This window comes from Heterocephalus glaber, unplaced genomic scaffold (assembly GCF_053883595.1).
Source record: "Heterocephalus glaber isolate CG9 unplaced genomic scaffold, H.glaber_assembly_v1.0 deba00001608, whole genome shotgun sequence".
NCBI classification, from domain to species: domain Eukaryota; kingdom Metazoa; phylum Chordata; class Mammalia; order Rodentia; family Bathyergidae; genus Heterocephalus; species Heterocephalus glaber.
Window position 1 is genome coordinate 36,246,791 of NW_028258379.1, and position 23,087 is coordinate 36,269,877.

Below are 23,087 nucleotides of genomic sequence, written 5' to 3' on the forward strand. Positions count from 1 at the left end.
AGTCAAATGAAGAAGGGGAGTATGAAAACTACTTCTTTATTAGAAAACCCAGATGGAAAGAACAAAGAATCATAGGAAAAAGTACCTTGTGAAGTGTCAATGACTATATATATGCCAATAAGCAGGAAATAAAACTTACCTGGAAGGGTCTGAGTCAACAGAAGTAAGATTTGCCTCCTAACTGGTCCACTGATTTTTGCCTGGAACTTAAGAGAGTGCTGGTGTTCCAGCACCCATATTGTGAACACGACATAACCTAGAGGCCACTGAAAAGGAAACAAAGCAGGAAGCCAGGTCCCTGTGGGTTTTGTGTTTCCATCTTGGAAATCACAGTCTGTCTAATTCGGATTTTGTTACTGAATAAGAAAAATAAGATCCTGATGGTTTAAGACACTGCTTTGAGAGACTTTCTGCTATTCTTTTTTGACATCTTTAATGGATTCGAAAACCGATTTTTAGGAATTTAAAGACTAAGAACTATAACCAGTGATCTTCACTGAACGAGCCAGTACAGGAGAACCTTCAGCAGGAAAGGAAATCAGGCCAGAAGGAAGGAGAGAGTGGAGACCCATGAGGAGGAGCCACATTGGTCATCTGTGTTGGAAATTCGGGACCAGAATTGATTTCATGTAATAATGATCAATATTGTTTTATTATTGCAATAAAATTGTTTTATTATTGCTAATCATTTGTCCATAAAAATGACTTGGGACTAGAATATTGGGTGATACCTGGGAGTTTAGAGAAAGGACTTGCATTCAAAGTCAAAGCACATTCAAGTCTTCGCCTTCTTTGGGAGAAGAGTGGAGGTAGGGATTGGCTTTAGATTTGGCTTAGTTGTGAATTTAGAAACTCAGGATGTTTTAGCCACTCTTCTTGTCACTGAGACACAACACCTGACACCCACAACATAAAGGAAGAGAGGTTTATTGGGCTCACATTTCAGTCCATAGTCAGCTGGCTCCAAAGCAGGACAGCGCGGCGGAAGGTGGCTGGGAAGAGGAGAAAGAGAAAGAGATCAAGGGAGGGGCCAGGGGAGAGATAAACCCTTCCAAGTTGCGCCCCAGTGACGACCTCTTCAGACTACACCCCATCTCCTAACATCAGGTCATCTCGGGTCCCCTAATTCAATGACCTCCCAAAAGCCCACCTATGAATCCACGAGGCCCTTGGGACCTCTAGATGTAAACCATCCCAGAGGGGAATCATCGCCCAGCTGTGAGCACCCTCTCCCATCCCTGCTGCTGCTCCTCGCCTTCCCTGAGCACCAAGGAAGGAAGGCTGTCCCTGGGTGCCTGCCGTACCGTACCGTGCAGCCCGGACAGAGACCAGGGCTGCAGCCCACAGCCTCCACCTGCAGGGTTCTGCTCGGGAGACAGGGGGGCAGCCATTCCCAGGACACTCCCCGCAGGAGGCTGCCTCTAATCCTCTCTGCATCCTTGTAGAGTTGTGTGACTTAGGGTAATTCCCCTTCTCCCTCTGAACCGTTTTCCCGTCTCCACTCAGGGGGCTCATTAGCACTTACTTCTCCTTTACAGGTTGCTTTGTTCAACGTGGCAGTAAACGCAAACACTCTTCTCAAAACCCGCAGCACTGGCTTCCCTTTCTGTGGTTATTTTTACATTCTAGCACTTTCCCCAAAGCTTTTTGATAGTCTTTTCCATTGCAGAAATGAGCCTTCCCTCCAGAATAAAACCAAGACTGCCTCGCTTCCCTCTCCAGCTGAAGTAGGTACTCCATAAACTTCAGTCCAATCACCTGCGTTCATGATGATAGGGCGAAATCGTCGGCGGGAAATTGCTGGCTTCCTCTAGAGGAGGAAAACAACCTAAATATCTCCCTAGGAGGAGAATCACCCAGGCCAGGATCACAGCAAATCGCCTGGCCCAGAGCAGGCGGGCGTGGCCACCTCCTGCTCGCCAACTGGGCTGCTGTCTGGCTGCCCACTCTGGCTGCCCGAGTAGAGTATGGAGGATCTTCTCCACTTTTCCTGATGACACAACCCCTCCTTAAAGTGACAGAAATCCCACTTGCTGTCTTGCAGAATGTCTGAAAACACAGCTTGTCTTACTTTGTACTTGAAGTCCTCCCGGTCCTCGGCTCTTGGCTTGAAGAGCCTTCTAGAGCAGAGAAGATGAGGTCTCAGCTCTTGGCCCTGCTTCTGGGGCGTGGGCTCCTCTGCCCTCCCTGAGGCCCACCGGGCACAGCTCTGGGGACAGCAGCAGCCTTGCTGCCCCCCTGAGCCCTCCCGGCTTCCAGCGTTCATCACTACCCACGGCGAGAGCCGCCAAGCCTGGGCGCCCTGCGTTACGGGGTTTGTGCCCCTGTTGTCATGTGCCCCAACTGTCCCCATGCGGGTCTCTGCCGCCTGCCCCCAGGTCGGGACAGTGACCCAGCTCTTCTCTCCTAGCTCCTCTAAAGGACAGGGCTCATGTCCCCAAAGCGAGCTCCAGCCCAGCACAGGAAGGTGGGCGGGAGGCTGGCAGCATCTACCTGGGTGATTCCTCCTAACTTCCCGACCTCTCTCCCCGCAGCGCCAGCTGTAGCAGATTTCTAGCAGGAGTGTGAGCCCGAGGTGCCCAGCTGGTGGAGTCTCCAGGGCCTCTGCGTAGATTTTTCTCCTCAAACAGGGAGCCAGAGCCTCACCAACAGCTCAGTCTGGGCTGCCCTTTCTCTGCTAATTCACTTGCTCCTTACTCCTGTTGGAGAAGATCAGCGCTACTAGCACCTCCGCGGAGATGGGGAAATGAGATATACAGAAGTGAGGTTCTCAGGGCCCCGAGCTAAGACGGGGACCCCAAGTCGGCTCACCATGATCACCAGTTTGTCACAGCTCCTCCCTCACCAGGCAGGACCGAGTGACCACATGCAGACCCTGGGCCCACAGCAGCTGCGCTCTGTGGAGCCAGGTCCATTTCCTGTATGTTTTCATCACACACACACAGACACACACACACTCACACACAGACTTGGTTCTTCATGTCCATGGGTTCCACACCCATGAATTCAACCAACTGTGGATCGAAAATATTCTCCCCCCAATATGTATGCATATTACACAAATACAGATTATTTTCTCTTGTTGTTACTCCATAAACAATACAGTAAAACAACTGGAGTATTTATATTCTATTTGATATTAGTAATATAAACACAGGCAGATGAGACTCAGTTGTGTGCAAATACGACAGCACTTTGGTCTTTGTTTTCTTTTTTCTTTGTTTGGAACTGAGAATCAAACTCAGGGCCTCATGCTTGCCAGGCAGGCACTGCACTGCTGAGCTACATCCCCGGCTCCGACAGCTCTGTATCTAAGGACTTGTGCATGTGGATTTGAGCAGTCAGGGGCATCAGGAAGGGAGGCCCAGAAGCCGTGGTCTGAGCTGCTGGGTCCTGGAGTGGGACCCCCCACCCTGATCATTCTCCTAGGTATTACTTCTTCAGGAGGAGCCAGCAGCAGTGACTCCTAGACTGTGATAGAATCCTAGACTCTGTTCCGGGGCAGCCGGGGAAGAAGGAGAACAGAGAGTCCCTTCCCCGCCAGAGGCTGCAGTGGGTCCAGCGTCAGGGTCCAATGCACAAGGCCAAGTCCCAGGCCTCTGGGAGGCTGAGGCCAAGTGAGCTGCACAGGTGGTCCACAAAGCCCACTCATGAGGGGACGAATCCTCCCTCTTCGGCTTGGAGCCTGCATGAGCCAGACAGGTGTGGGTTCTGCCTCCCTTGGTTTCAAGTTTGCAGACTTCTCCAAAAATGCAGGGAAGGGGTATAGAGAGCCACCCTGTCAATCTCTGCAATTTTAAGGGGAGTTGCAAGAGAGGTTGGCAGTAGGCAGGGGCCCTCATGGTGAGTGGAGAGGGCAGAAGAATGTGCATGTGAGGGCCTGAAGGTGAAAGAAATGGGAAACCCCAAATTATCAGAACAGCTGGAGGTTGGAACGGAAAGAAGGGAAATGGAGCAAGACCTGGGGACAGCAGCCGGACCAGGAGGTAGGGGCATGGGACGCTAAAGAGTCTGACTTTAATGTGAGGGTGGTGGAGCCACTGGAGGGGCTTGAGCGATCTGACCTTCACATCACTGAGTCCACAGGTTAGAAGTAGTGTGAGGTGGAGGAGGAAGTTTTTCCGATGTTGTATATCTCTGAAAGGTAAATACCATCGACAGCAGCTAATCATACATTTCAAAATAATCAGAGGAGAGGAGTTTGAAAGCTCCCAACATGTGGAAATGATAATATTTGAGGAAACAGAAGTGCTAATCTCCCCAATTCAATCATTTTACATTGTACATGCATCAGGACAAATATTATAAGAGTCACATATGGGGAGAAGGTTGTTGATTTATGTGTTTGCAGTACTGGGGATGGCACCCAAGGGTACATTCCCAGCCCCTTTTAAATTACTTTTAAATTTTGAAACAGGGTCCCAGTGAGTCACTAACTTGCCCAGGGTGGGCTCAAAGTTGCAATCCTCCTGCCTCAGCCTCCCAGCATGCTGGGAATACAGACACGCATCACCATACATGGCTTAATATGTTTTTAAAATAATAATAAAATGCAAATAAGTACAGAATGTGGCACGGGTTTGAAGAAAGCAATTCTGGCCACAGAAGAACATCAACACTTGTGTGGTCAAGGCTGTAGATGATGAAGTGGAGAACCAGAGCACTGAAGGAGAGGGCGGAGAGGGACGTGATTTTGAGGACTCCTTGAAAGTGGGATGGAGGGATACTAAGGAACTAAGGGTGAGAGGCACAGGAGAACACAGACTGGATGCACATGAGCAATTGCTCAGCCTTGTAACAAAAGTTTGACTTGCTCATGATAGCGATTGTTAACATTCACTGAGCTTTCTCCATGCCAGGGGCTTTGCACGTGTGATTCACGTGTTTCACACTAACGATGACAGAGCAGTTGCATAACTTGACCAAAGGTCTCACAACTAGAAATGGTAGAAGTCAGGATTCAGGTTCAAGTCTTCAGAATCATACCCTTAAGCACCACAGGATGTTGCTGCTAACAGACTTCGCTGTGCTGGGAGTGGGTTTCGGGGCCTCAGTGGACATACGAGTTATTCCCATGACCATGAGAGACAGGAGAGATATGGAGCAGGCCTGAGGACTGGGCTAACAAGAATCCATTGACTCAGCCAGGTGTGGTGGCACACACTTTCGATCCCCGCACTCTGAGAGGCTGAGGCAGGAGAATCACAAGTTCTAGCCTAGCCTGGGCAACTTAGCAACATTGAAAGACCTTGTTTCAAAATAAAAGTCCAAAGGGGCTTGGGATGCAGCTCAGTGCGAAGGCCTTGGTTTCAACCTCTAGCATCTCAAAAATGAAAAATATCTTCACTCCGTCTTAGGCTAACACATTTATTTTCACACGGATTATCCATTGGCTACGTCTCTGGGGCCTTGCCCTGCTGTCGGTCTTAAACCAGAGTGGAGAGTTTATTGGATAGATGTAGTGTATGTTGGCTCTCATTAAGAACATATAAAATTGTGTACATTCTATGTGTCTACCCGCCCAGAGGTGCTGTCTACATAATGTGAACCCCTGATGGCCATCATTTTTAATGAACCTGCACCACAAGTCACGAGACATGGCAACAGAGGCATCGGGTCCCCTCTCTGATCACCACCACTGCTCTCCTCTGCACCACAGCCAGCACACTTGCCATTAAAGCTCCCTCTTGGATCTGTGCACTCTTGAAAGATTTGTACACACATACATGAAAACACTGAGAGGTATTGTTGTATAAAATAAGTCTTGATATCATACAGGCTGGATGAATGTCTAATAAATAAATCTCTTTAAAAATAACCAGCTGAAGTCTAGAAATGTCTGCTATGGAAATGTCAACAATATATAAGCAAAGAGACCATTTAATTACCTCTGCCGACTAATAAAACTAATCTGAGTTTTCATTCTCATATGGGCTCCGATGGGGGAAATTATCACGTTTAATGAATCCAGTGGGATGTTCCTTCTCATACATAGTTTGCCCCTCCTAGCTTGTCACAACTATATCTACATCCTTGCCTCATGCTGATTTGTGTATGCAATGGGTGAGATCTGAAAAATCCCCTGAATTGCCCAGGGTGTGGAAAGTGATTGGAGCGTGAGGTGCTGCACTCATCAGTGGATTCGTCTATATCTGAGTTCAGTAGCTCAACGTGCTCGTGGGAGGTGGGGCCTGGTTGGAGGTGGAAACAGGGGGCTAACCTGGAAGGGTGTGTTCCTGTCCCTGGCTCCTCCCTTCTCTCTGGCTCCTGGCTGCCTTGAGGTGAGCAGCTGTCCTCCACCAGGCCCTTCCACGGTGCTGCTTCTGCCTTGGAGTTGGCCAACCATGGACTGAAACCAAGAACCAAAATGAACCTCCCATCCTTTAGATTGAGGGTGCCAGGTGCTCTGTCCCATTGGTCAGAAAGTGACTAAGACAGGGTAGGTGCCTGGTCTCCCATGCCCTGTCTGACAAACTCCTGAACAACTGAGAACTCCTTCTTGGAAAGAGAGACAGAATGGAAGACACAGCTACAGACCTGCACAGAACTGGTGTCAAATCCTGGCTCAAGCAGATGTAGATGCTATTGGCACAAATCATCCATCCACTCAGGACCTCTGTTTCCCACTATGTCAGTAGCATTATCAATACCCGACCTGTCATGGGTGGGAAAGACTAAATTAAAGAATATAGGAGAAAACACCCAGAAACAGTTTGATTTTGAGCATTCATTGAAATACAGTTGGTGGCTGGGCATGGTGGTCTAGGTGGCTGAGGCAGGAAGATCAACAGGTTCACCAGCTCAGGACCAGCTTCGACAACTTTGCTAGTGAGACCCTGTCTTGAATATATATATATATATATATATATATATATATATATATATATACTGCATATATATGTATCCCATGTATATATGTACATCACATTTATATGTATGTATATCTATATATATATGAAATATATAAAAAGGTTTGTGGATATACCTCAGTATGAAGGTCTTTGGTTCAGTCCCCACTATGGAAACAGAGAGGGAGGTAGGGAAGAGAGAGAGAGAGAGGGAGAGAGAGTACAGTCGAATGTGAGTTAAAAAGAAGAAGGAAATTCAATGGCTTCAATGACAGTTTCACTGCAAGTAGGTTTATCTACTGTAAGGACACTTGAGTGGAATTTGGAACATGAAAGAACCCTTCAACATTGTCGGCACCATATTTACAAGTGGGCGTATGTGCAGTTTTCCTCTGGAGAGAGTCCATGGCCGTCACCATTCGGAAGGACCGATGGGAAGGGATGTGTGGGGGGAAATGTCACGGTGGCAAGGTTCAGTCACTAAGAGTCGACACTTGGCCCAGTTTGGCCCCCAAGCTTCAGGGTGAGGTCTCCACACACAGCTCCAAGAGCAGCTCCCTCAGAGCGCACATACGTCCTTCCGACAGCCTGGACCTGCCCATTTTATCTGACATGGCTGTGACTGGCCGTACCCCACGCAGACTTCCCCCCGAGAGCCCGGGGTGAGCTGGGGTGCCATCGTACCCATGGGCATTCACTGTCCCTTCTGCCCAGCCTCTTCTCTTCCCTTCCCCTCCCAGGTAGTACTGATCCCCAGGAAGTGCCCTGCACCCGGGCTCCGCCCACTTCAGCATCTGCTGCTGGACAAAATGACCTATAAGGGAAAAGAAAGAGCAGGTGAAGTCGCCTACCAGGTGAGACTAAAAGCTTCTGACAGAGTCCAAAAGCATGAGTGCGGGGAACAGGTTAAACATAGCAGAAAGGTGACAGTCAGGGCAGAAGTCAGACAGCCCGTAGGCCCTGGAAAGCACAGATTACAGGAGGAATAGGGAAGCCTGGGAAGATAGGTGATAAGTCATGGGTCAGGAAGAAGAGGAGACAGCCAGTTAGAACCCTTCTTGGAGGAAAGAGTTCTGGAGGAGGGGTGGGGAGGTCACAAGGTCAAGGAGAGATGAGCGTGTTGATCACGTGCAGAGATACTTTTCAGAAATCCTTTCTTACAAACCTCATCTTCCCATTTAGACAAATGTCTGAGAATCCTTGGCAAGGCTGAGCCTCCAAATGATTAAGTCAAGTAATGGGCTCAGAGCAAGGAAGTTCAAAAGGCTGTCAGGTTGGATCCAGACAGCTGAGGAATGTGCGTGTCCTGAGCAGACGTGGGCCTCCATTGAGGTGTATCAGGTGGCCCTTATCAGAGGACCCATCGCCCAGTCAAAGGATGGGTTATTGTGTGAGCCAGGTTGCTCGGAATTGGCCCCTCCAAAGTGAGCTGAGAGCTGTGGGCCCAACCCTCCTCTCCAATCCTGTGCAAACAAAGCTCAGGGATCTGTGATTAGTGCAGAAAAACAACCGAAAGAAGATTCCACACTGTAGCAAAGAATCAGGTCAATGAGTCACAAGGAGTCACAATGTTGTGCCTGTGATTTCCATGGCAAAGGCCAAGACGCTGCTCTGTGAGGAGGAATCCCAGCTTGACCATCTTGCCTGGGTACCTTTCATGTAACTGAGACGTGACAGCATTTTCTAAATAACATTAGGCTAAAGACTTGTGAAGAACACAGAGACCAGTGGCCAGTGATGTAACAAATAGTACAAAAACACCGAACGAAATGCTGAATAAATAGTACAAAAACACTGAATCCGACAGTTAACCCATCTTCTGCTGCAAATTCTCCATTTTGATCACAAAGGGGTGACATCATAAATGACCAAACTTATTTGTGTCTTCTTACACCTCCATCACTTCTCACTTACTGCCCAAGGTGACCTCTAGACCTCAAGACCTCAAGATGAGGTGACCTCATCTTGTTTTTCTGGCTTCTTCACTGATGGTCAAATAGAAGTCCATATTCTGCCTCAGAGAAACACAGAGACACCACATTGGCCCTTCTAAACTCCTCACCCATATCAGACTCCTCTCATCTCTCACAAAAGAGCCCACCCATTCTTTGGACAGCCTTCCACTTTGTCTTCTCCTGGAACAAAGACCTTAGACATTGGGCAAGTCCTGGCTGGGCCTCAAGACAAAGAAGGTGAATGAAATGATCTTCTCATCTGTTGGAGCTTGACAGATGCTAACAAGTCCATGATTGTGATGGAAATGGAAGTAGTATTTTTTATACAACTAATAATAACATCTTTCATCTCTCAAGACAAAGATTTAATCTTGTTAGGATATTCTACAGAACACAAGCAATCACTTTGACAAATCACAAGGAGAACTCATTTTATAACAGTAGTATTGAGATCTGTGTGGCTGCTTTGAATTTATAAAGTGCTTTCATATTTCATATTATTAACTCATTTGTTCCTCAACGTAGAACAGATATCTCAGATGCCTACTTTCCAGGTCAAATCACTGAGGCTTCAAAAAAATGATCAAAACTTTTGGACTTGAAATAACCAGACCACAGTACATCCCAGACATTTCTAAATCCTGTTCCTGGACTGCTCTGAGAAAATTCATTTCTTAGAATCATCCACTGTAATTGTTACCTAAGCAACCTCTGCAGACTGCTGTAAAGAACTCTGCCAATGTGCTTGTTTACCAAGGTAGAAGTTTCCCTCTCTGTTAGGCTCCTGGTGTAAAATTACCCCAGAACTAAAGCAACTTGTGTGTAAAGGAATAAAACCCAGGAAAAAATTGAAATCCTCAAAGGCTACTTCATGAACAGCCTTGTTAATAAGCCAGGGAAGAGGTCCTGGTGGAATGGCAGCTTTGGAATGGTTTCTCCCAGGAGCACCCTGTCCTGATCAGTGGCCCCCACACACCAAAGTCTCCCGGCCCAGGGCACCCAATCAGGAGCACACAGTGGTTGGGTTTGTAATTTATAATGTGAGGCCAACCAACAAATTCTGTTATTCAAACACGCGAAGCAAACCCAAGGAGGGGAGTACTTTAAACTAATCTTTTGCTCAGAAGCGACATTTGCAGTTCTTTTCACTTACTTTTCATTATTTCACCACGGGGGAACCGTTTCCAGGAATTATTATGTTAAGCAGAATATTAAAAATGAGTCTTGGTATTTTTTGCAATAAATAACCGTTCACATTTATTCCGAACACAGAAATACTCACCAGAACTTACTTCCATTATCTGCTTTAAAAGTACAGACCTATTAGACATGATGGAGAGGCGTGTCAGAGGAACGTGACCCAAGCCCATAACTATTTTCTGAACATTTGCCACCTGCCAGTCCCCAAACAGGGTCCTGGGAATACAAGGACAAATAAGTCACAGGACTTGCCTTCAGCAAGGGTGCGTAGTAGGTGCTTGCAGTGTCCTTTCTGCAGAAGGAAGGAGCGATAGCTTTGGAATCACAGAGATGGGGACTTGATTACTGACTTTGTCCATTCCCTTGTGAGAATTCCCCTTTTTTAGCCCCAGTTTCCTCATAAGTAAATTGAGACTGTTAATATCTGTCCTTCAGGGTCTTGGGAATGTGGAAAAAATAAAGACCACCAAGGGAGAGCAGAGGGAGGTCACTGATTGAGACCTAGCTATGGCAAAGGGAATGGCTCCCACCACCATGTTGGGCAGAGTGTGGTTGGGGGACCTTCAGAGTAGTCACAGAATTCACTTTGAGATGATCTGGTCTGAGGCTGCTGGCATGGAGGTGCTGGAGGCAAACCCTCAAGGAGAAGGAATCTGGTAGGATGTCTTGAAGGCATCACTGGTTTTCTCTGGTTGGGGTGGGGGTTAGTTAGGGAAATTGGCTGTCCAAGGACTAAGCACTGAAGGCCAATCCCTGCAGATGCTGAGGTTGGTGTGCTGGTGTCCTGTGAGGTGTGCCCACCATCCATTAACACATGTAGTCCCTCAAGGAGACAACACAGGGAGTTCATTACAGGCTATTGATAATTATGTGCCTCTGTCAGAGAATAAAGAATCACATGATAAGTTATAGGTATCAAGTCTTTAGGGGCCCTGCAAAAAGATGTTCCTAACTATACTGAAGAGTTTAGAGAGGATGAACTGGCCTTCTGTCAGGGCTGTGAATTACAAGTGAGACTCAAGTAGACAATGCATGAAGTGAAAATCTTGCCCTGAGTTACGACACAGCAAGGCCAAGGGCAAAGAGGCAGGCAGGAGGCAGGAAGTGTCTGGTGGGGGCTGTGCCCCCAGACTGACCTGAGAGAGCCAAGTGGGAAGGAAGATGGAGCCAGATGAGTGGGATGGGAGAGGATAAGAGGGGGAGCGTAGGGCAAGTCTGAGTTCATCAATAGGAGAATAGAGTTGACCTCATCAAAAAGAGCCCAGCCAAAACCCAGAGAGACCACATCAAGGAAGTAGTAAGGACAGAGATTCCACCACTTCCTCATAGCCTGGCCAGGGCCTACTGCTGACAGCGCCCTTCTTCGTGCTGCCCAGTGAAGGACAATTGCTGGTTTCCCCAGTTGCATACAGGGACTTTGAGACTCAGGGAGATTGGTTCCCAGAGACCACAGCTTACTGAGCCCCTTGCAGAGCCAGAGAAACATGGCAGGAAGGACTCTCTCCTTTTCCTCTAAGTGAGTCGCTGATAGGAGTTGCAGAATTCATGTTTCAGATTTGAAATTCTGTCGACTCATCATCTAAGCAGGCAAAGTTCAGTGGCAAAGGCAAGATTGTTTCAAGGTAGCCTCACCAGAAAAGTCACTGTTACCAAATTAGCTGTGTGGTGGATGGAAATGTGCCAGGTCCACACAGGAATATGATCATTGTGTACGGCAAACATGTACTAGTGAAAAGTTACTATTTGAAAAAGGGGAAAAATTAAATTGTATCACATGAAAAATGACATCTGTATCTAACCTTGAGATGGAGATCTAGGGTATATCTTGTGAGCTTACATGAAAGGGGCATTCTTAACCCTTGTCTTACACATATCGTGGCCTGAACCATGTATAAGAACACATTTTCATCCCATTGGCTCACTGGTTGGTGATTTTCCCAGCTTTTGACTTGGGGATTCCATTGAAACTGATGAGTAAGCCCTAGGATCTGACTCTAAGTACCTTTCTGAGGGCAACTCTGCTCTCAAGCAGCACTTCCTGGAGACTGAAAGTGTGCTGGTCCCAGGGCTCTGTTGCCTAATCCCATTCATTAACAACAGCAACACTGCTCATTCTGAGCTGATACGGTTCCACCCAGGCTTCCAGGGCATTCTTACAAGCAAGTTTCTTCCTGAAGAATGGATGTTGCCATGACTATAAATCACATTTGTGAGAACACATTAGAACATTTTCCCAGGACAATGTCACTTCGTGAGCACGCATCTGCCCACCCACTGGCTGTTGCCAGTGTTCTTGTCATTATGTGCCCCTTCCATGAACCCTGTTCTACTCTGTTTCCTCAGGTGTACGATTTTGGGTTCCCATCTGCCTCCCACATTAGCCTGTGGACACCTTGCATGGGTTCATTCATTCCTTGAACAAATACCCATCAAACAACCGCAAGGGGCTGAAGAAAGGAACTGTGAGAAGTCAGCCACAGCAGCAGCTCTGTGGGGCTTTATCATAGTGGGAGGGGTGGTGCTGGTGGAAGATTGATGATCAACAAATAAAAGACATGAGCAGTGTCATAGAGTGACACTATTGAGGCATCCAGTTTAGAGTGATAAATGGAGAAGACTTCTCTAGAAAGATGACTTTGGTGACATGAGAGGGAGGAGACAAGGAGCAGAAGATCAGGCTGATGAGCATCCCAGCTCTGGAGAAGCTTGAGACACTAAATACACCAGGAACAAGAAGAAATCCAGGGGCTGGAGACTGGGAGGAAGCAGGGCCCTGGCTTAATGACTGAAGGTGGGAGAAGTGTAGAGAGGTTTGAATGTCATTCTAAATGCGATAGAGATCGTGGGGAATTTTAGAGCAAGAGACCACTGGGGGATGACGAGGAGGGAAATGATTAAATGTGTTATGTCCATATACACATCTGCTGAAAAGAACCGCATCAATCTGTAAAATCAATGTGCACTAATCAAAATGTAGGGGGAAAGATCATGGGGTTTATTGGGTAAAATATGGTCAGGACCACCCAGTGCAGGGATGGCTATGGCTATGGCCCACATAATGATGGGGGCTATGTGAGAAACAGGAGGGAAGACAGAGAGACGTGGGCAAGGCCAGGATCATTTGGAAAATAAATGAGGTCAGTAAGTCTTATTTATCTTGAGCACTTGGGGCTTTGATGGCACTGCATGTACAGAAAGTGATCAATAACTGTGAATTTATTTGGGCACTGGGTTGAATTACATTGAAGAACAATGCCTTGATTGATGGAGTTGAGGTTGAGCACATCTTTAACTTACAATTTAAATATCAAGCACATTGGGTAAAAGTGAAGCTACTTTTTTTCACTCTGCAGGAATTTCAGATCTGAATCACATTCAAGCCCTTCATATATATTATATATCTCTCACAGCATTTATCAGATCATCAAAAGGATCTTTAAACAAAGCAATCCCCAAAGGAAGCTGCCAGCCCTTTGTATAACTCAATCTCCAGCTTATTCATTTCAACTTTGGACAGAGACAAAGCCTGGAAAGAAAACTAAGTGAGAGCCCCAGGGTTGTCATTGCCCACAAACCCCCATGGAGGAAGAGACACTTCTTAAACCCTTTCTGTCTGTACTTCAGAGGCAGGGAACTCCAGAAATCAAGACACTGGTGGGCTGGCCCACCTTCAGCTTTGGTCTAAACTGGCTGAATCACTCTCCCATTCTGGTGAGACATGGTGACATTAGAATTCCACTGAGAAGTCCAAGGAACTTGACCAAGTGTTCAAGACAGAAAGAAATATGCACAAAAGAGTATAACTAAGGGGGAGAAAGAAACTGAGCTTGGGCTCAAATCTATACCACAGAGAAATCAGATCACTTAATGCTGGCCACGTCTAGCTCATTTTCTAAACAACACTGGGCACAATCTATTATGTGGCATTCACCCAACCCTTGGTTCACTTCCATTTTTCAGGTTAAGAGATCAAGCAGAACACAACATGTAAGACAATTGCATGGCACCTCAGAGTGCATAAGTTTCAGAACTGGATTCAAACTGAAATTCAAAGGTGTGTGCTTTCCAATTTATTGTACTTTCCCTAGAAAAGTGTCATTCCACCCAAAGCAGTACCCTGATGCTTTTCTAGTTTATTCTCCTATGGAAGCTCCCAGAGATGAGGTTTAATTCTGATCCTTGTGGAAAGAAAGTGAGAGTTTTCTCCATCCAGCTAGGCTGAATAATTCTCTTATCCCAGAATATCCACCCATAATGCAGAAAAGCATTTGCAATATTTCAAGAAGTCTAGGACATTCTTAGAAAAAGAAATCCACGTTCACTCTATGCTGTTTAAGAAACTAATGGATAAATACTTTACGGTTTATCCTATCATTAAAAGAAACCACTACAGTGCCCACCCTAGGAGCTGTCAATGTCCTAACTCTTGGGGAGCACCAACTGAATGTCCTCACGGCCATAAAACTTACTTGAAACTGAACTCACCAACATCCTCCCAAGCAGGCTCTTACAACAACTTCAGCATTTCTCCAAATGGCAATGCCACCACCAGTTCACTTGTTTGTGAACCACAATCCTGTGACCCAGGGACTATTGGACCCATTTGGAAGTTAGAGATTAACGTCCACTGTGTCCACTCCAGGTACACTAGTTCCAAGCAGTAAATTATCAATGAAAATTATTTTACTTTAATGTCTGGGATCAACCAATGCATTTAATTTAGAGAGACCAATGACTGTGTTTTATAGCTTCTCATAATCCAAACTAATATAGACCAAGGCAGGTAGAAAGTAAGGAAAAGTTAAATAAGAAGGCAGAAAAGGAAGAAAATGTATAGAAAAATGAAATGACTTTGATCTCTTTCAATAATAATTAAAAACTCATTTAACAACCTTGGCAGAATGTCAACTGGGGGCAGACCCTGTGCCTGGTGGGCACTGTGGAGAATCACAGATGAACCCCCTTCCCATGAAAAGTCACACAGGAGGTTCAGGAATAGGGCCATGTTGAGTTTGGGGCATTCTGCCTGAAATAGATGCTTGCAGCACACATACCCTTCTGCTGCTGATCATTTTTCATAAATTCCCATTGTTTCATTTGCTCAACCCTAAAAAGTTACTGTTTTTCCTCTACTCTCACCCCATCCAATAAAATAAAACTAATATCATGGTGTCATTTGAAAATATATTTATGTTTGTTTTCCCTATAAAAAGAGATAATAATGTTATGTTCCAATAATATTAAGTTGCAATGTTATTTGCAAGATTGCAGAGCTTTTAATTTTCTGATTATTTCCACAGTGGGAGTTTCAGCTCAATTTCAACGAAGACACTTCTATCTGTTTCGGTTATTTTTTTATTACAGCTAGAAGCAACAATAATTGCCTTTAGTGTAGGAAAACATCACGGAAGAGACAATTGTTGTCCCCAAAGAATAAGATCATCAAGGCGAAATTTGAGGTAAAAAATTTGTAAATTAATTGCAGAGTCCTATAAATATTATATTTTCTAAAGTTGCATTGGCTGCTGTATTCAAAGAATTCATCTTTTGGGGTATTTCTTTTAAAGAAATTAATTTCTTGAGAGTCACAGCAACAAAAAGTGAATGTAGCTGAAAAGCACTAATAATTCACATACATATGGTGTCTACAAGGAAGGAGCTAATGCTGGTGGAGTGAGAAATCCCAGAGACCATTGGGATTAAGCATTGACTCACAAATTTAGTAGCTATTTGATCTTTAATAAGCAATATAACCTCTCTAAATTTCAATTTCTCCCACTCAAAGAAAAATGTTTACTATGAGCTTAACTTAAATAATGTGTCTGAAATGACCTGGTACATGATCTGGCATGAAATAGTACTAAATAATTGGCCACTCTGATGGTGAAGACTATATTTATGTTGCACCACATCTTTCGTTCAGCAAATATTGAGTGCCTACTGACTGTGCTGACCAATGTTTCAAGCATAGGATGTTGACAGTGAAGATGAAGATGGTGATGATGATGGAATTTCAATCTTCATGTCACTGTGACTGCACTTCAATGAGCTGATCACTTGACTGCAAAAGATCTCAAAGTGCACTGGCGTAGCATTTTGGTCATGTTTATAAAAATTATCATAATTAATTTTAGCACTGTCTTTCTCAACACACTTTCCCAAGCCCCTTTCATTCTCACTTTCCTTTTGATTACTTGCTTTGCATAAAAGTTGCAAACTGTAATAGTGAAAATTCTTAGACTCCCTTGCAGCTAAAGTTTGCTAGTTAATTGAGTTTGAGTTCTTGAAACATAAGAAAATACATCATGGGGATTTCTGTAGGGCTTTTATTTTGTAAGGATGACCTCATCTTGGTTTTCTTAACCCTTATAACATTTATCTGAGAGATAGAGAGTGACTAGAGATGTAAACTTTATTAATCTGCACAGTACCAGGATTTAACACCGAACCCCATACATAGGTGAGTAAACAACAGAGAAGGAAAAAAGGAGGAAGGGAGAGAGGGAAGGAAGCTTACTAGACATGGGGCATAGATATGATCTGGAATTGACCCAAAACAAACATACTTCTGTAGATTATTATTATCATCATCATCATCATTAGCATCACTGTTTACTGAGTAATTACTGAAGTTATTCCCTGTGCTATTATATATCTCTTCGAGAGCTCATATAGAATTTCAGTGCAGAGATGCTTCTTTAGGCTCCACAGGGATTTCGGGACAGCTCCACTTACACATGTACATGTAGGCGGCTACTGCTCATCTGAGAGATGGTACTCACAGGCACAAGCCAGGCCAGGGAATGATACATGAGCAATAGAAATTTTTGAAGTAAATGTACATTTTGGGCTAAGGGGATTAGCTTCTTCCAACTTCCTTATACAATCTAGCGACCTAGTTGTTTCTTAAATATATTGTATAAGAAACACATGAAAACATTTTCAGCTGAAAAAAATCAAGATGTATCATAAAAGTCATTCACAGAGAGCCCACATCTGCCCCACATTAATCATTGCTATATTTGAAATTTATAACATTTTCCTATGCATTTGCTTATGTATAATGCGACAGCTACAGAAACACATCAGGGTGTGTGTCTGTGTGTGTGTGTGTTAGTTTCACATAAATAACATGATAGGATACATAGAACCTGCGTATCTCTCTTCCTATTTAATGATACATATTAAGGCCTTTTCTGTTTTCTCCACATAGGAAACCTCACCAGTTTCAATTCGTGTGCACAATTCTGCTTTGAAGATGACCCTTCTTACAGGCACAGAGGTAGCTCAGTGTATGTTCCACAAGCAGGTTCGTGATATTTGCTTATATTGTCACCAATGTATGACACCGTGAAGTTTTTCATTTTTTCTGACCCCATGGGAGGGAAAATATGATGTCATTTTGTCTTAATTCATACCTGCTTGATGTTATTTTATGGAGAGTATAAGCTTTCATATCCTTATTGACTTTCATATTTCCCCTGATCTTCATTGCCAGTTCATGCATTTAATGTATTTTGTTTTTAGGGTTAGTGTTACCTTATTAACATACATTTAGATATTTGATATCATTTCTTTATATCTTTGTGTAGAAGAAGAAGGTACTGTCTCCTGAATTATCATTTGCCTTTTAACTTTTTTAAATAAGTAGTTTTAAATGTTGATGTTTTCAGGTAGATCAATCTGTTCTTTAATGGCTTTTGATTTTGTGTCTTGTTAACAAGACACACCAACATGAGGGTCAACAATGTACTCACCTAAATTTCCTCTCACTATAAATGAGAATAATTTATCTGGAAACTATTTTTTCTGAATGGCTTCAAGTCAGGACTAATGATTCTGTTTGAAACATATATTGCATGAATGAAAAAGCCCACCCTATTCCCGACCAATTGAAATGGCACCTTTTCAGATACACTAAATTCCCATATCTAGGTGAATGTGTTTCTGGATTTTTGTGAGTTTTATAATATATTTTATTGTACAGGTAAGTTATTTTTCAAAATCATTCTAAAATAAATGTTTTCTTCTTTTTCAAAATTGTTTTGAATTTTTTTTACATGTTTACTATAACAACTTTAAAACTAATTTGTTGAAGTTCTTGTACAAAGAGCTCCTATTTAAGTTTGAATGGGCTGCATTAAAATAGAAGATCAATTTTAGAGAGAGTTGATAACTGATTCTTCCCACTCATGACCATGGTATTTTCTCGATTTATTCAGATTCTCTTTATGTTCCTTATTAAAATGCAATGGATTTCTTCAAAAAGTTTAAGCATATTTCTACTTATAGTTTGTTCTACAAGCTTTATGGATATTAGAGCTACTGGGGAACACTGTGGTCAACTTTCCTAATTGGGCATTGAGGTACGGATAGGAAAATGTAACATTTGTACTTGCAGCTGATTCAGGTCACCTTGCTGTTTACTAGTACTATTAGTTAACCAGCTGGTTCGTTAAGGCCATCATTTGTGGGTTCTGGCAATATCAGAGCATTTTAACAGAATGTGATTGTTTCCTTTTGTTATGGAACCTTAGGACTTTGTTGCCCACAAAACTATGTTTCCATAAGTAGAACAGTGTTCCTTTCTCCACTGATTAATTCATATGGTCAGATTAATGTCAGTGAGTACCACTGTTTGCAAGTTTTACCAGTAAATATGGTAGGACAGAAGTTTCCGATCATTAGGATTGAGAAAGGTTTCTACCATCTCTAATATGCTGGGACTTTTTTGTATATTCAGGATTATGAATCATTTTATTAAATGATTTTCACTGTCCACTGAGATGATAAGATGAATTATTTGGACAGATTTTTCCAATATTGACTATTTTTGCATCCTTTAAATAAACTTTATCTTGTTAGGATATATATTTTTAATATATTACTAGAATCTTTTTCCATTTTTTTTCTCAAAGTATTAAATGCAGTGTACAAATAGATGTATGGACTGTAATGTCATACTTTTCTAAAAACAAAGAACAAAAGCTTTGAAAAAATAAATCAAAAGTAAAAATGTTTCTAATTTTCTACAAGTCAAATATTTTATGCAAAGGAATGAATACTTAGACACCAAAGCACCTTACAACTAATCCCCCAAAATCAATACTTCAGAATTCGACACTGTATGTGATCATTTCTGTCTTCATCCCATCACTTTAACAAAACCCTCTACAAGACTATAAAGTTATTTTTGCAATTTCTTTTTTTTAACTTTTCCAAATGCATCTCATTATGTTTTATTTTCAAGAGCTTTTTGAAATCAGTTTGCCTTTGGTTGGTTCCTACTTTAATGGAGATAAATGTCTCTTCATCCCCAAAGAGTTCACAGTGTTTGGGGAATGTCAACAATAATTAGACCCAAAGATTGGAAAAATGGGAAATGAGATGCTCTGTTGTTTAGGATGGGATCTGACCTCAGACTGTAACACAGACACATTTCCAGCTGCCCAGAGAGCACAGTGGAGCTCCCCTAAGTTCCTTCCTCGGGTGTTGATTTCAGAGAATGTAGGAGAGAGAGAGAGAGAGGGAATTATTTCTGGATCTGTCGTTCTATGACTTTGAACAAACTATAGAAAGGCAGTTGCTTAAAAGAATCTGAGCTTTTCAGATCGCACAGATCAAGACTTCTTTACTGCCTCTACCGCTTGGCAATCAGTCCAGTGCAAGCTGGCAGCGCTCACCCCGCTGTCCACCCTGCCATCAAGGCAGGCGACACACAGATGCTCTCAACAGCATGGCCTCAGGAGGTCATCACTGTCTCTGAGATACAGTCGAATCAGAGGCAAAAAAGAAAAAGAAAAATTCAAACCTGATGTGTGGGCTTTGTTAAGTGAAAACTACTGATCCAAAGACTGAGTTGTTTTGCCTTTCAATCTGAAATTCTGTGAACAAGCTGAGAGCCCCAATCTGTCATAGGTTAAATGGCATGCAATCGTGGTGACATTGGACTTGAAGGTTCAAAAGATATTGTCTCAATTTTAAGTTCTTACATGTTTCTGACAATACCTTAGAAAAGATTCGCTTAGCTTTCCAGTCTGTTATTTTCACCGGCAGAATGAAAACCTTTCTTAGATAGATGTTGGGATGAAGATTAGCAGGGATGGGTAGAAGTCACCATTATTCACAAGGGACAAAGACTACTTTTCAATACTTACAATATGGCGGCCACCATGTTAAAGCACATTTCCCACAAACATTCCTTGCACACCTCTGGGAACAAGCTGTCATTCCCATCCCTGGAAGCCTAGGCACAGAGGGTCTGGGGACCTCTCACCCTTGCCAGTGACAGAGCTTCTTCCTCAGGGCTCTGTAACAGTCACAGGCGTTGACCAGTGCTGGGAAATTAAACCAGAGCCTGAGCAGTAAGGTAAGGCCTGTGGAAATTGGCTTCCAGATTGAGTTCTTCTACCTGTTAGAAATTCAAAGCTACTTTTACAGTGGTCACTTCCACTTTGATGGAACCATTCTCAGCCACTGGCCAAGGGTTGGTGATTTCCCAGAGGCCACGCTCTGTCCCCAGGGCCAGGCGCAATAATAAGAAGCATGTGGCTTCCCTTTGGCCTCCTCCTGCTCTTCCCCACTGTCTTCTCTCGGTGTTGGGCTGATTAACCCTCCAACCAGCACACACAGGGTTGGAAGATCTGCAAGTCCGTGCCCACAAAGCCAATGTGTGGCTCCTAAAGCAGGTCCCACAAGAACTTGCTAATGTGGAATTTTTAAAAAGTATTTTGTAAATGCAAAGGTAAGCTGAAAATGTCTTTTTTTTAAAAGATGGTTCGGGATGCCAACGCGGAGAAATGTGTTGACTTGAAGATGGACATTTTTATTTTTAAAATCTAAAAATGAATTCCTCAGCTTCTCACTGCCAAGTTTAAGATTCTGTTTCACAGTAGCTGATTGCTGAGACTTATCCAATGTCTGCTGGTAAATGCTGGGACCTACCGAATGTTTTGAGGGCAAGTTGCATTCTGAGATAGATGATAAAATAAGAACAATGAAAGTTTTAGAAATCTACCAAAGAAGATTTTGATTGGGACATGGCCAGTCTATTACTAATAGGAAAAAAATAAAGATAGAATTTTTTTTAATAAAGGACCACTTTTAAAAGCAAGACAAAAGAGTTTGGGGCTTGGACTCCTTTAACCTATTTCAGAACTCACCACCGTCATACATTTCAATGAAACTAATTTGTACCTGTGCATAGCTTCAACTTGACCACATCCTTACAGCATCTCTGTTTCATTTTATTTGGGGGTTGGGGATATGTTCACCAATCATCTGGACTCTGTCAAGAAGATGTGGAATGGAATTATTTCTGTTTCTCCATCAGCTGTCTTAGGACCTGATATAACCTGCACAGCATTTGCTACATATCCCAAGTTCGAAAGGTGCCCTGTTGAGTCACAAACTGGCTTCCTGGCAGTGTCCCCTCTGTACCGTATTCCAACACACAGGAAGACAAATGCCTGGGCTCTTTGAGAATTTCACACCGCGATCCCACCCAGCCAAGCTTCATGGCTCATTATGCTTCACTGACCTGTTCTGTGTACATGTAGTCTTCTTGGTGGCACAAAAACAAGTAGTCATGACCAGTAGTTTCTAGAAGGTTCTGGCGCCTTCTAGAACTGGTTTAGCAGGGAGGCCCCGGCAACATCATGTCACTTGCTGAAGCCTTGATTTCCTCGTTTTACAAAGAGAATCCTACTCAAGACCTTGCCTGCCTCCCAGAGATATCACAATTATCTGATGAGTCACCACAGGAGAAAGTTCAGGATGGTGGAGTCGGCAAGTAAACCACACGGACAGGACTGGCTGCAATTTCCACTCAGGCATTTGGCATCCCAGAGAGAGGGGTGGGAAGACACAAATGATCAGGAAAATCACTGCCTCCACCATGGAACTGTTCTCTTCCTGTTCTTCGGAAGAGGGCACCATTAATCAGGAGAATTCAGCCACTTCAGTATAATTGCACCTTTAGTAAGACGCTTTGTATAAAGTTTGAGCCATAGCTTCTGACAGCCCCTGTGTGAACCCTTTCGGTAGCAACAGTGGCAGTGGCATGGGATGCTTACGGACTCATCTGTGCCACGAAATACTCACAGGTGAACACTACATGAATCCTGTCCAGGAATAAGCAGGGATAGCTCAGGTGGTCTCACTCATGAATAGTTAGGAAAAAAATGAATAAGAATCTCCTTTTGCCACAACAGGAGATCCCTGTGAAAAGAGGCAGATCAGTTTTCCATAGGCAACAGCAATACATTTCCTCTGTAAATACATTGAAGTACTTAAATAAAGAAAGATCGCTCAAAAAATGTTAAGTAAGTGATAAGATCACAAAGGCATTAGATGAATGACTAAAGTTTGGCAGACCTTGTTCAAACAGATCTTCATTAAGTCTTCATTAAAACTCGAAGACAGAGACATTATTAACCAAGTCTTTTATTGAGGGGACCATATGCAGAGAGGCAAGAGATACACAAGACTTGGTTCTTAAGGCACAAAGTCAAGGGCAATGGTAACAAAATGCAGGGCTTCTAATTTTAAAACTGGTGTTGATGACATCACCCATCTCTAGAAGGCTTGCATTCCTTTATGCATCTATTAACTCACAAACTCACTTGATTGCTGCCCACTCCATGCACACAGGCACCTTCAGTCGTAGCAGAAATAAGTGCGTGTGGCCCAACTTGAATCGTCACCTGCTCTTGCTCATGTTGACCGAGGAATCTGTGTAAGGAACAGCCACCTTTGTCTTTACAAGAAAAGACAGTAAATGTTTTTATTTAAGAATCCATCTTCCGAACCTCACAAGTTGAGAACTGAAAATATCTTCTGTACTCTTGAGAGTTAAGTTTCTATTTTGGAGAAAGTTGATCTTTTCAGTTCAAAGGGGGAGGGGGCTAATACACGCAGTACAGGCAGCATCTTGAACCTCAGATATCCTAAAAAATGAAATGCTGATCTATGAGTAAAGAAATCAGAACCATATGGCTTTTCCTTCTTAATTGACATATGGGCTTTTACAAAATAGGGAGAAACACACTTGGCAAAATGCTTCTCAAATTTTACTCAAACCACA